The 13,646-nt window shown below is 30.3% G+C and overlaps 2 pseudogenes; both read left to right on the top strand.

Moving 5' to 3' along the window:
* Window positions 1-992: 992 nt before the first annotated feature.
* Window positions 993-4,312, top strand: LOC129291587 (GDSL esterase/lipase 5-like; annotated as a pseudogene).
* Window positions 4,313-6,004: 1,692 nt separating this feature from the next.
* Window positions 6,005-7,940, top strand: LOC129291586 (GDSL esterase/lipase 5-like; annotated as a pseudogene).
* Window positions 7,941-13,646: the final 5,706 nt, after the last annotated feature.

Below are 13,646 nucleotides of genomic sequence, written 5' to 3' on the forward strand. Positions count from 1 at the left end.
TTCGTTTTTTTTTTTACCAACAAAGGGTAAAAGAAGTTAATCTGCAAAAAATGAAATAAGTCGTTTGAAAAAGCTGGAAGTATTAAGAAAAATACTCCTAATGTTCACATGTTCCGAATAATATGGCTCTCCTTAAATTTTATATTGATACAAGGGATCTACCTAGTTGATGCAAATGATATAAGCAATTTTTGATTGTCAATGGAAATATAATTTATTGGAATTCTAAGACTAAAATTAATTTGGAGACCCCAAAAGGAAAAAAACAAAAACAAAAACCATACCTACACGGCCACACCAACACCCGCATGATATTGTAAGATTACGATTAATCTAAACACACATAGATAGAGTCAATGTAATGAATTGTTAACATTATCCGTTACCATTTATTTTTAGTAAGTGTTAACGTATACGCAATAATACAAATTGATAAGTATCTCATAATATATTGCCACGCATTCTTTAATTAATATACATTTGTTAAACATATAGGTGGCAAAAAAAAGTACTAACCGTAGTTATTTAAAGATAATTGTCTAAATAATCTCAAGTCATGCGTGGATAATCTCTGTTATGTTATATTTTTATAGTGAGATAACAGAAAAATTACATCACAGAAGTACTCCTTAATTAGCATATACATCTAGTCCTTTAACCTTATACAACATTTTATTTTAGTCCCTTAACTGTATAAAGTATTTTTTTTAGTCCATTAATCTTAATACTGTTAGTTTTATCTTAACAAATTTTTACATTGAACTTTCAAATATTGACAAAACATTATTAAATGTTGACATATTAAGTTTAATTTTTTTAAAAATAATAATGATAAACTAACAATGTTAGGGTCAAAGAGTTTAAAAGATACTTTACAAAATTAAAAGATTAAATTAAAACTTTATATAAAATTAAAAGATTAAAAGTATACTTTAGTTTAATTATTGTGAAGCCCCTCGGGTGGCCGGCCTATATGTTGTGACATTTGCAACCAAGCCTCAGACACAACAGCAACATACGAGACAAGGTGCAAACATGGGAAGTTCCATGTATTTCTTGGCTTTCTATGTAATCGTTTCAATTCTAATCACTGGAAGCCAGGAAAGCAAAATCTGCCTCCCGGAAAAGCAAGCAGCCTTGTTCGTATTTGGAGACTCACTATTTGACGTCGGAAACAATAACTACATCAACACAACCACCTTTGGTCAGGCAAACTTCGAACCATATGGAGAAACTTTCTTCAAGTATCCCACCGGAAGATTTTCCGATGGACGTGTCATCCCTGATTTCGTTGGTAAACGTGACTGATAATCTCAATATATATGCCCCAGAACTATCTGCTTCATTCAATAATACATTCATTTTTATGTTTTGTCAAGCTTTTTTAGTTACATTTTTTGGTGGATGCAGCTGAATATGCCAAGTTGCCACTGTTATTACCATATCTGCATCCAGCAACATACCCGAAAGATTTTATCCTTGGCACTAATTTTGCTTCAGCAGGATCTGGAGCTCTCGTTGAAACTAATCAAGGAATTAATGTATGTCATTGGTCTCATTATTATAGAGCGCACAATGATTACATCAAAAAACAATTTTTTCATCAATTAAAAATGACTTTAGAATTTAACAGTCAAGAAAGTGTTCACTTTTACACGGAGTATAAAGCTGATGGTGTAGAAAGTGAAACAAAATAGATGTGAAAAGTTAATTTTATCTTTAAAAAAAAAACGTCACTTTCCAAATCGGACATACTTTGATTGACAAGTCTTCATGGTTTATAATTTTATTTTCTTACTCATTTTCAGGTGATAGACCTGAAAACTCAGGCAAGCTACTTCAAACAAGTTAGCAAGTTATTGAGGAAGAAATTAGGAGTTGCAGAAGCCAAGGCATTACTGGCAAGATCAATATACATCATAGACGTTGGAGAATGATTATGGTGTTCCGTTCTTGGCGAACTCATTAAGTGCTGTTGTTCTTCCATACCCTCCAGAAGAATTCGTTGATGTTGTGATTGGCAACATATCAGTCTTCGTCCAGGTCTGCTAAATGACTTGAACTTTTCTTCTCCTTCAACTGCTATAGAACCCTGGGCTTCATATACATACATACATACATATGAATATTGCAGGAAATTTACGAGGAAGGTGGAAGGAAATTCGGGCTATTTAATGTGGGTCCTTTGAGCTGTTTTCCAATCCTGAGGATGCTAACGAATGGAGTTAGCTTAGATGCGTGCCAGAAAGAAGAAGCATCAGCAATTGCAAGTTTACACAGAAGAGCGCTTCCCAAAATGCTTCAGAAGCTGGAAAAACAACTTGAGGGATTCAAATACTCTCTCACTGACTATTACCGTGCTCTTATTGAAGTAATGAAATACCCTTCCAAATATGGTATGCCCTGAAAAATTACTGTAACACTTACGTGGCACAAGAAATTTAATTTAGACGGTTTTAAGAGGAGAAATCTTATTTTTAATAAAGGCATGAATTATCTTTCATAAGTCAACTGAATTTATCCCGAGCAATAATGATAAAGGGCTTATTTGTTTTCTATTTTTAAAAATTATTTTTTAAAATAGAAAAATTTAAAAATTTGCTTAGATAAATGTTTTTAGTTATTTTTAAAATATTTTCATTTTTTATTTCTAAAAATAAAAAAATAAAAACAATTTTAATTTTTTTTATTTTTTTTTTCTTATTTTTAAAATATACTATTTGATTATTAAAATTATAATTACCTTAACTAATCTTTATTATTAATCACCACCGATAACTATTTATAATCATTACTATCAATTTATTTTTTAATTTTAAAACTGTTTTTTAATTGACATAATCAAACAAATTTTAATTTCATTTTTGAAAAAATAATTTTAAAAATTATATTACAAAGTAATTTTTAAAAATAAAAAAATAAAAACAAAACAGGCTCAAAGTTTTTGTCAATTCACAACTTTTTCAGTAAGACTAATTAATGCAACATTAGCGGTCCTGATTGATGTACTCTTGGCTCATAAATCATTAAAAATATTCCAACCATACCATTTTATAATATATTTTTTGAGGTGATTATTTAATATCTTAAAATATAAGATATTTAAAAAAATAAAATTTAATTAATAATGATTATTTTAATATTATCCCTCATTATTTCACTTCTTAAATAAATTTACTTACTTCTCTCTATTATTAAGGAATATATAGTATTTTGAAAAGTTTATAGAAAAATTAATATTCTAAGATGTACTTAATGAATGTTTTTCGGTATTTTTATTTTGTAAAAAAAATTATAAATTAGGACAGAGAAAGCATAATCAAAAACTACTTTTACATGGTTCAAAGTAAATGTTAGTAGTCTGGTACTATCATTTCAAGATTTCAATGGATTATTAAATAGTTTATTTCTTTTTTTTTCTTTTATCAATGCACTCATTAGCATTTAATATAGGAATTGAAGTCAAATGGTTGTCCATTCCTAATAATGGGATAAGTTTACCTAATTTACACTACCAATTAAACTAAATTAACTAATTTATGTCTTAAACTTGTTTCAATTTTTCCAATTCTGCCCATGTTATATGCTTAGTGTTTGGTTAACCTTGAACGCTTAAGAAATTTAAACAGTGGATAACTTCCAAAAAATATTCACTACTTTTCAAAATGTATAAATTGTCTTATAATAAATGATGCCTCACCCCTTAAATTTTTATCCTGTAATTAGAAACGAAAGGAGCAGTATTATTTAAAGTGGAAAACTTAAGTGCAGGGTATACAGGAGGGAAAAAGCATTATTTTAGAAAAAGCACTAAAATAATTTCACAAAATCTGTGTGGAAAATAAATGTCCTGGAAATACCATTTATTAATATACAGGAGGGAGAATTAATCAAGAATATAATGTAGCCTGTTTTTGTGTTATAGTAATTCTGTAATTATATAACTAACAAATGATCTCATGGAATTGTTGAGAAGGTTTCAAAGTAGGAGATGTGGCTTGCTGTGGAGGTGGGCCATACAGAGGAGATTACAGCTGTGGAGGGAAAAGAGGGATTCAAGAGTATGAGTTATGTGAGAATGTTACTGATTTTGTATATTTTGATGCTACTCATCCAACAGAGACCGGTGCTCAATATTTCGCCAGCCTCATGTGGGGTGGAAACAGTAATTTTACTTATCCTTACAATCTCAAACAACTCTTTGAATTTCAAGTTTGAAGCCGTCGTGTAGAGACTAAGGCTATGTTTCCAAGCTGTGTTATCTTTTTAAATAAACAGACAACATTACTGCTTGTGCTTCATCATTCCTGTATATTCAGTGCAAGATTTTTTTCCTTGCTGCATAAGTCTTACAGCTTTTACCAGATTAGAATCGAAGAACATATGGCTGGTAAACCTCTTTGCTTGAATGATATAATATATGTAGGAAATGCTCAAGGCACAAGTTTTTTTCACATCGTTTGAGCTTAAAATATATTATATCACATTTCAAATAGCATATTACGTCACAACACTAAATAGCATAAAAAAATTTGAGGTTTGAATGAGGCGGCTTTGAAAAAGTACAAGTGCTATGCATTTTGCCATTTACTGAATATTTGATACGATCGTATTTAATTACCTACGAAAATTTCAAAATAGGCATATTTTCCCACTTGTTGCTACAAATTAAAACGTATAATTTAATGCAAACACCATCACTTTCATTAATAATCAATATGTAGCATATAGAAGATAAAAGATACTATTCACAAGTTGAGAACAACACAACTCATCTCGAATATCATCCTTTCTTGTCTATTACTTTTTGTCCAAGTGCCCCTTGTATTTTATTATTGTATAAGAAGTTATTCAATTTAAAAATATTTTGATTGCGAGTGTGTTTCCTTGAATTTTCAATAAAAATGTAAAAAAAATAGGAAAGACACAATTATCAATTTTTATAATTTCATCGAGTTTTATTTTTATTAGTCCCTATATATTTTTTATCATGTTTTTACTTTCTATAATTTCAGAATATTGGGTTGTTTTAAAGTTCTTATAATTTTTATTTTTTTAGTGTTTTTAATCTAAAGACTAAAAGCACAACTTAATACTATAGAGATCAAACATTATATTTTTTCAAAAAAATAATACTTTTCAAAAGTATTCTTTTTAAAAGTCAAAGATTACATTAAATGACAGATGAGCTACTCGTATATAATATTTAATTGTATACAAGGGTAAATAGAAAAAGAAAAAAAATTATTGAGATATCATTAAATAAGATTTGTATTTTAGATCAATAAAAACTTAAAAAAATATCTATATCGTGGACGGGGGGAGCAACTTATTGAAATTCTACGACTAAAAAAAAAAAATATGGAACCCAGGGAATAAAAAACATACACACATGTACACCCTGAAATTTCACAATTAATCTAAACTCATTGTCAACGCCTTTTGTATACTAAATACAAAGTCAATGCCTTTAGAGTGCTAAACAGAAAGTCAATATGAATTGATAATGAATATTAACATTAGCCGTTACAATTTAATTATTTTAGTCTAGTTTATGCGGTAACGTATACGCAATGCTAATAATTGATAAACTTTTAATTTTGAACAAAAATATTTTAGCATTAGTTATTCTGTTATTTTACCAATGGAATATGTCATCAGCTACATACTCTTCTATATTATATTTTTTTTTCATGGTAAATATTCCCTGAAACCTTAAGTTATGTGTAGATACAAATTTATCTAAATTGTAGACTATGTGCAAAGAAAACTTTTTTGTCATGTTACAGCTAACAAACAGGAAGTTAGTCATCTACAAAAATTCAAAAGTTTAGGGAGATTTTTTTACCTCAAGTTTTAACAGTCAAAGAAATATATTATTTGCAATTAATTAACCAAAAATTCAAGAGGTTATATATACAATTTAACCCAAAAAAAAACTCTACTGATGAGGCCTACGAATTGTGACGAAATTTGCAACCAAATCTAAGACACAGCAACAAACGAGACAGGTGCAAACATGGGAAGTTTAAGGGTTTCAATGTACTTCATGTTTTTTTCTTGTAATTATTGTTTCAATTCAAATCACTGGCAGCCAAAGCAAAATCTGCCTCCGGGAAAAGCAAGCAGCCTTATTCATATTTGGAGACTCACAATTTGACGTCGGAAACAATAACTACATCAATACCACCACTTCTGCTCAGGCAAACTTCGAACCATACGGCGAAACTTTCTTCAAGTATCCCACCGGAAGATTTTCCGATGGACGTGTCATCCCAGATTTCATTGGTATATGAGTGACTGATTATCATCTGACTACATTCTTTTCAAGTTGTCTGGCTTTTTTCACTAAGATTCATAATTAATGTTTTTGTCAAGTGTTTGTTTGAGCTTTGTTTTGTTTTTGACGCAGCTGAATATGCCAAGTTGCCACTGTTACTGCCATATCTGCACCCAGCATCGTCTCTTGATGATTACATCTTTGGGGTTAATTTTGCATCAGCAGGAGCTGGAGCTCTGGTTGAAACTAATCAAGGATTTGTATGTCATTGGTCTTATTATTGTAGAGAACAGTTGTGGACTGTGGTTGACGAGCCTCCATGATAATTTTATTTACTTACTGATCATTTGTAGGTGATAGACCTGAAAACTCAAGCAAGGTACTTCAAACAAGTTAGCAAGCTACTGAAGAAGAAACTAGGAGATGAAGAAGCCAAGGCATTTCTAGCAAGAGCTGTCTACATTATTACCGCTGGAGACAATGATTATTCTTTCGCTTTGTTCTCAAACTCAAGTACTGGTTTTCTTCGAGACCCTCGCGAATTTGTTGATGTTGTGATTGGCAACATATCAAGCGTCATCCAGGTATGCAACAGATCATTCCAAGTTATTCCCTTTCAACAGCCGCATGTATGTGAGTGTTATTACGATCGAGATATTTTCCTCCAGTAATCCTGAGCCTCATGTACTATAAATTGCAGGAAATTTACGAGGAAGGGGGAAGAAAATTTGGACTGCTTAATGTGGGTCCTATGAATTGTTATCCGAGAATAAGGATGCTTACGAATGGAAGCAGCTTAGATGCATGCCAGAAAAAAGAAGCATCAGCAATTGCAAGATTACACGGAAGAGCTCTTGCCAAAATGCTTCAGAAGCTTGAGAAACAACTCGAGGGATTCAAATACTCTCTCACTGATTATTACGGTGCGCTTATTGAAGTAATGAAATACCCTTCCAAATATGGTAAGCCCTAAAATCTTTGTCAACCAATAACTTTTTCAGTGGGATCGACTTGAGTCTCTTCGTGTGTAATATATATTAATGATGCTTAAATTTTGTTATCAGCGATAATTTTGCAAGTAATAATGATTTGTTATAATTGCTGTTGAGAAGGTTTCAAAGAAGGGGAGGTGGCTTGCTGCGGAGGAGGCGCATACAGAGGAGATTATAGCTGTGGAGGGAAAAGAGGGATTGAGGAATATGAGTTATGCGAGAATGTCACTGATTTTGTGTATTTTGATTCTGTTCATCATACAGACACGGCTTGTCAGTATTTTGCCAACCTCATGTGGAGTGGAGATAATGATTTCACTCACTCTCGCAATCTGAAACAACTCTTTGAATTTCAAGTTTGAATTGCGCTGATTAGCTTAATATTGTACCTGTCATCAGTATGTAGAAGGGGGAGCATACAAGGACTCACACACACTGATAATAAGCTTTCCTATGAGTCATCATATACTTTTCTAATTCTATATTCATATTGCTAGTGAATATATAGCTGTAAAAATCATCTATCCATGACATGATGAATATACATGTGTGAGTGTAAGCTGCCTTTCGAGAATAACAACTGGTCCAAATTATAAGGTGTACGTTAGTTAGAATATTAAAATGATGTTCAAATTTCTGCCTTCATAATTTTGATAGCGTTTTTATAACTTGAGCAAGGTGTGGTAAGTTGTACAAAGCACGGGTATATATAATCAGAATATTGATATGTTTTGTTGTGTGTTGATGAAGTTATCTGTGGACGTGTCAAAAGAATGACACTACTGAAAAACGGGGCGATTGCATCAGTTCATTAGCCACAATTATGATAAACTGTCAAAATTCCCCCGATTTTTTTATTAAAAATCATGGGTAGAAGTTTTTTTTTTTTCCCTGAAAATTGGTTGTAGCAAAACTGTGGCTTTTGTCTTGATTTCTGTAAAAAATGGAGGCTTTCATTCCCATGGTTTTTGACAAAACCGTGGGAAAACCGCAGTTTGTCAAACCAAAGCTACAATTCTGACTGATACCGTGGCTTTGTACGTGCTATTTAAACCTCTCCAATCTCAAATTTAGTTTCGTGCTCATTCTTTTAATCCGTCAAGGTATGTGCTGGATCTCATGTCATTTGCTTGTATTAATCTTTTTAAGTTATAATTTTGTTTGAATATTTTAAATTATATGTTTTTAGGTAGCTGAAAAATTTTCTAATCTCTGATAATATTTGGCATTTCTCTCGGCACTAGGATTACTTCTTTTATTGAGTGTTATTTTATTAATTATTAATTTATTTATAGTTCAATGTTTGACCGTGTAGTGTGCGCATTTATGTTTGCCATGTTAATTTATTAATATTTAATTCATTGTTAAATATTTTTATACTGTATGTGTGGATAATAAATTATTAATTGAATATTTGATCTTCTAGAATGAAATATGGCTTGTATTTGTTAGACTAATAGAATCGTGCTAATAGTCACGGTTTTAGTCAGAATTGTGGCTAATCTCTTCCCATGGCTGCTGACAAAAGCAAACCGTGCCTACATACATATTTTGTTGTAGTGTAAGTGTCACATCGCTTATTTAAGAAGAGCTCAAAGAGTATAAATCTTAAAGAGTAAAAATGGGGTGGTTAATAGATTTGCAAAAAATTAAAGCTCAAGTAGTCAACATAAGGCACTTGTTGAAAATAGTCAATTTTATTTGCTCCCTGCGTGAATTAAAGAGATATATGCTTGATACTTTTTAATAGAATTATTATTTAGAAAATAAATTAGAATTACTCAGCACTTTTTGCTTATATAAAAACTTTTTTTTGGCTATTTCAAATTATAATTTGAAGGGTTACAGAAACAGTGGAAATTTTATTTGCCATTAACTGGGCTTAATTGTTCTTAATCCTTAAAAGGATTTGTTAAAGGTCTTCTTTAATCCTTAGACATATTTCTTAAAGGTCTTTCGCTCCCATTGTTCAAAACTAGAGACTTCTCATGTGCTTTGATTTTTTGAAACCAGTGAATTAATTGGAGTTCTGGCTGCCGAACATTCACCCAGGGTCCGTGCCTATATATTTCAAAATGTTCAGTGTACTCATAACCCGACTCTTGACGTTTCAAGTCCCTTCTTCTCTTCAATATTGTTGCTTGAGTTTATTTTCTGCAAGTTTCTATTGTTCTATGTTCCTATTTATTTTGTAAAAAGAGTCTGTTTCATCTTAAAAAACTGTTGTTTGTTCACTAGTATGGCATAATAACTTTTAAAGATAGTATTATTGAGTATGACTCAAATAGTGATTCTACTTCCCACTGTTGCCAACATGTTTTTGAACACAAAAAATAAAGCAATCTAATGATTTTTCTTAATCTGTGTGAGAAATGTGTGAAACATCTTGTGCAAGGAACTTGAGAGAGTATAAACTCAACCATATTAGATGACAAGTCAACATGCATTAAAGAGAATAGAAAGTTGGAGAAATAAAAGGTGGCTTCCAAGCTTTTAGCTACAGTGGATAGTTCCTCTACAAGTTGGAGCTCTTGTTCTCAAAATTTAGATTAGATGATTGCACTTAATATATGCATTAAATGCATGTATCGTATAAATTGTTGATATCTAGATCAATAGTTTTAAATTTATATTCTATTTAAGATTAATGAGTGAGTTTTTCTGAACTATTGATATAAATTTCAACGGTTTAGGCAATATAGACATTTAGTGCCGATAATCACTAAATCCAAATCCCTTGTTCTCATGCTTCTTAAGAGGATTGCGCTGGTCATGTGTTGGCTGACTTTTTTTTCCTGCCATTTTATTTGACTTTTTTGTGCAATCCATGCAATGGATTCTATTCTATTTATTAGGATAAGGCTTCTTCTTCTTCTTGTTTCTCTAATTGAATTGAACTATGTTGTTTGTTTCCTTTGGTTGAATAAAGTATTCCACAAATTTTTACTTGCAGCTAATTGAAAAGCAACCCTTCTAAAATTAATAATTCTTCCATAGAAAGGCATAGAAACTAAATTTATTATATGTATGTGTGTACACACACACATATTATTTCACTTAATGTAATTAATTATGTTTATTGCTTTAATGGTCATCAATGTTTTGGTAAACTATAAGGGTTTAATAATTAGCATGCAAAACTTAATTACAATTGAAAATCTTGGGCCTTTAATTAATGAGAATGTCTAGTAGGCCTGTGTTTGATATAAGATATAGCCTACTTCCCAAACGCACAAGCCAAGAAAAAATGCCTTGGGGCTAGGACACACTAGCATCGGCCAGAGACAAACAAGATTGTTGGCTTTGAAAAATCCCAGTGAGCACCATGCATGGAAAGAGCCTCATCTCTACTTTGCAGCTGAATTATAGGGTGATGAATAAATTTTGACTATGTTTTTCCATGATATCTTGAAATGTGTTCATGTTAATTATCTTTATTTGCTGCTGGTGCTCATATACTATAAGTGTGTTCAATTAATTGTATTTACTTAACCTTACTGCCAGGTCATGCTGGAGGACTGGCGCATTGTAGAGGCAAAGTTGATAAGCTTGATTTTACGATAGGATTAAAGTTCATTTTTATCCATAAATATTTTAAGAAGCAGCGAGCATCTTACATATATTGATAAATGGAGCAATTTTTCTCCTAGGCCATTTTTCCAAGAAGTAAAAATCTCCTTTTGTCAGTCACCCTATTAATTTTGTCATTTTCTGCTGATGTGCCATGTGTATAATACCTACATTTAGCAACAAGTAGAACTTTGATTAATATTCTTTGGTGCTAATTTGCCTCTTCATTTTTTTTCTTGGAATGCTAGGCATCCTGAAATTTTGTGAAAATAAAATTTAATAAAAATGATCATATTTTTAATATGGATTAAATTCCCTAAATTTTTTAGGTTATTCTCTATAATTTTTATGTTAACTAATGATTTTCATCCAAAATATCATACTACCCAAGTTTAATACACTTGGTACACTGCAGTGGTAAGAATAAAATTAAAAAACATGATAGACTAGGACTAACATGCTAATAAAAATACTTATTTGAAATATATCACCTAACCCAATATATTCTATAAAAAGAGCTACTTAATAAGAGAATAATGAAGAGATGAGAGGAAAAATCTCTATGTTATATCGGAGATTCATTTCATATATTCATATATTTAGAGGTTCAATTCCTTCATTTTTAATACAAAGTTACAAAATATTAAAATATTATATTTGAATAGTATAATATTTTAGAGGTGATCATTAGTTGATAAAAAAGTTACAGAAAAAGACCTAAAAACTTAAACTTAATCAATATAAAAAATATGACTGATATATAAAAAATTACAAGTTATCTATAAATTTATGAAAAATTAGTTTGAGCTAGTAATATCTAAAAAAATTAGAATTTTTGGACGGACATTTATAAATAATAATATTTAAATTATTAAATATTAGGATATTTAATATTTTAACAAGATTTCAAGGCGTCCATCATTTATAAAAAAAGAGTTCAGTAACAAATTAATACTAAAGAACATGATTAGAGTCCTAATTCTTACTATGTGTGAGCCCCACATACATGTCATATTAGTTGAAAATGATAATGTTAATGGGTGACTAATGTAAGGATTTTTTGCTTCTAAAAAAAATGGTTCATGGGAAAATTATTCCAGATATCAATATAGGGTGTCCAATGCTCTTCAAAAAAAAAATCCAGGAATAATAATGAATCTTAATCCTATAGTAAACAAATTACAAAGGCCAAATCGATAACTGAAATAAAATTAAATAATTAGAAGTTTTATTTTTTTTTCAAAGTTTCATTTCTCATCCTATGCTTGATTTTCTGATAGATGCCTAATTCTAGATTCATTTTGATATTTACATATTCATCATCAATGACGCAACCAATTAAGACACTTTAAGTATAATAATCTGAAATTAATTTCGTATTCCTCTTTTTCTTGTCTATTACTCTTTAGCAAGTCATTGTAATGTATTTCGAACCGCATTTTAAAGGCATCAGAAAAGTTTATTCAATTTAAAAGTATTTTGTTTGCAAGTGTTTTTCTTTATCTTTCAATAATAAATTAAAGTAATAATTTGGTTTAAAAAATAATTTTACTTTAGACCAAGGTTTTAAAACCCGAATTGGATATTGAACTGGACAACGTACTGGTTTATGCTTTAACGGTTGGACTGCAGTTAAAATGTGGTTAGACCAATAATGATTAATTTAATGTACTTTAAATTTTAATAATATACATGTAAAAACAGTAAATAAAATAATTAATAATTATAAAACTAACATTATTTAAATTAAAAAATATTCAAAGGCAAAGAAAATATTAAATATATAAATAAATTATAATTTTATTATTTAATTTATTTGAAAAAAATAAACAATCAAATTTCATTTGCTTAACCGTACAAGTAGCATGGATATTATAAAAATATCGAATACATCATTTAATAACGTTAAATTATATTTCTTTTTTCCAAAACTTTTTTGCATTGACCAAATAAATTAATAAATGCATTTTCCTTCTTTGATCTTAATTATCAACAAATACTATTTACTATTTTAATATTTAAAATATGTAAAGCAAAGAAATAATATGGTCTTCCAATCACTTTATACACTGGCCGAAAAAAAAATTCACTTTATACCCAAAACCAAAAGCCTGTTTGCACTCCTTCGTCTTCTTCCTTCCCGTTCCTCCTCGTCTCCTTTTGCTTGCTGGCTTGTTGCCATGGATCTAAGGTACTGAGATACAGGTTCATCATTTATAATTAATGAACTTATAGCAGATCTAGAGATTTTGTGACTGAAAAAACACGGCTAGCCACAAAATAACATCTCTTCCCCAGCTGTTTGACTTTTTCTTTAAATCTATTTCATTCACGAAGTCCATCTTTTCTTTAGACTTCTTCTATCTGTTTTCCATGTTCTTTTTGGGATCTGTTTCTTGAACCAGGAATTCATTAGTCAGTTTAATTTTTCTGTTTGATTACCCTGCGATTTGGAACTTGGTAGCATCAATTAGATCGGACCAGTGGCCAGTTCTTAGTCAAATCGGTTCCCATTTTTTTAAGCCTTGCTTTAGACTATGATTAATCTTTCATCTATCATAGTTATAAATAGTACAATGATCTAGAGACAGTGATACAAGCCAAGCTCAACTAATCAACCCAAATAAATCCAAAAAATTTCTATATTAGGTTTGAGAGTTTAGAAACTTTTTTTATTTCAAGTTTGTTCGAGCTATAATAATAAACTTGGGAAAATTCAGGCAGCACTTTAAGTATAATATTTAATAATTTGGGTATTCAAGTCAATCTGAATAAGTCTAAAAGCCCGAAGTGTTAGTGCTGCA

The sequence above is a fragment of the Prosopis cineraria genome, unplaced genomic scaffold, assembly GCF_029017545.1.
Source record: "Prosopis cineraria cultivar Desert tree isolate PC_DT_omini unplaced genomic scaffold, ASM2901754v1 PC13, whole genome shotgun sequence".
Lineage (NCBI taxonomy): Eukaryota > Viridiplantae > Streptophyta > Magnoliopsida > Fabales > Fabaceae > Prosopis > Prosopis cineraria.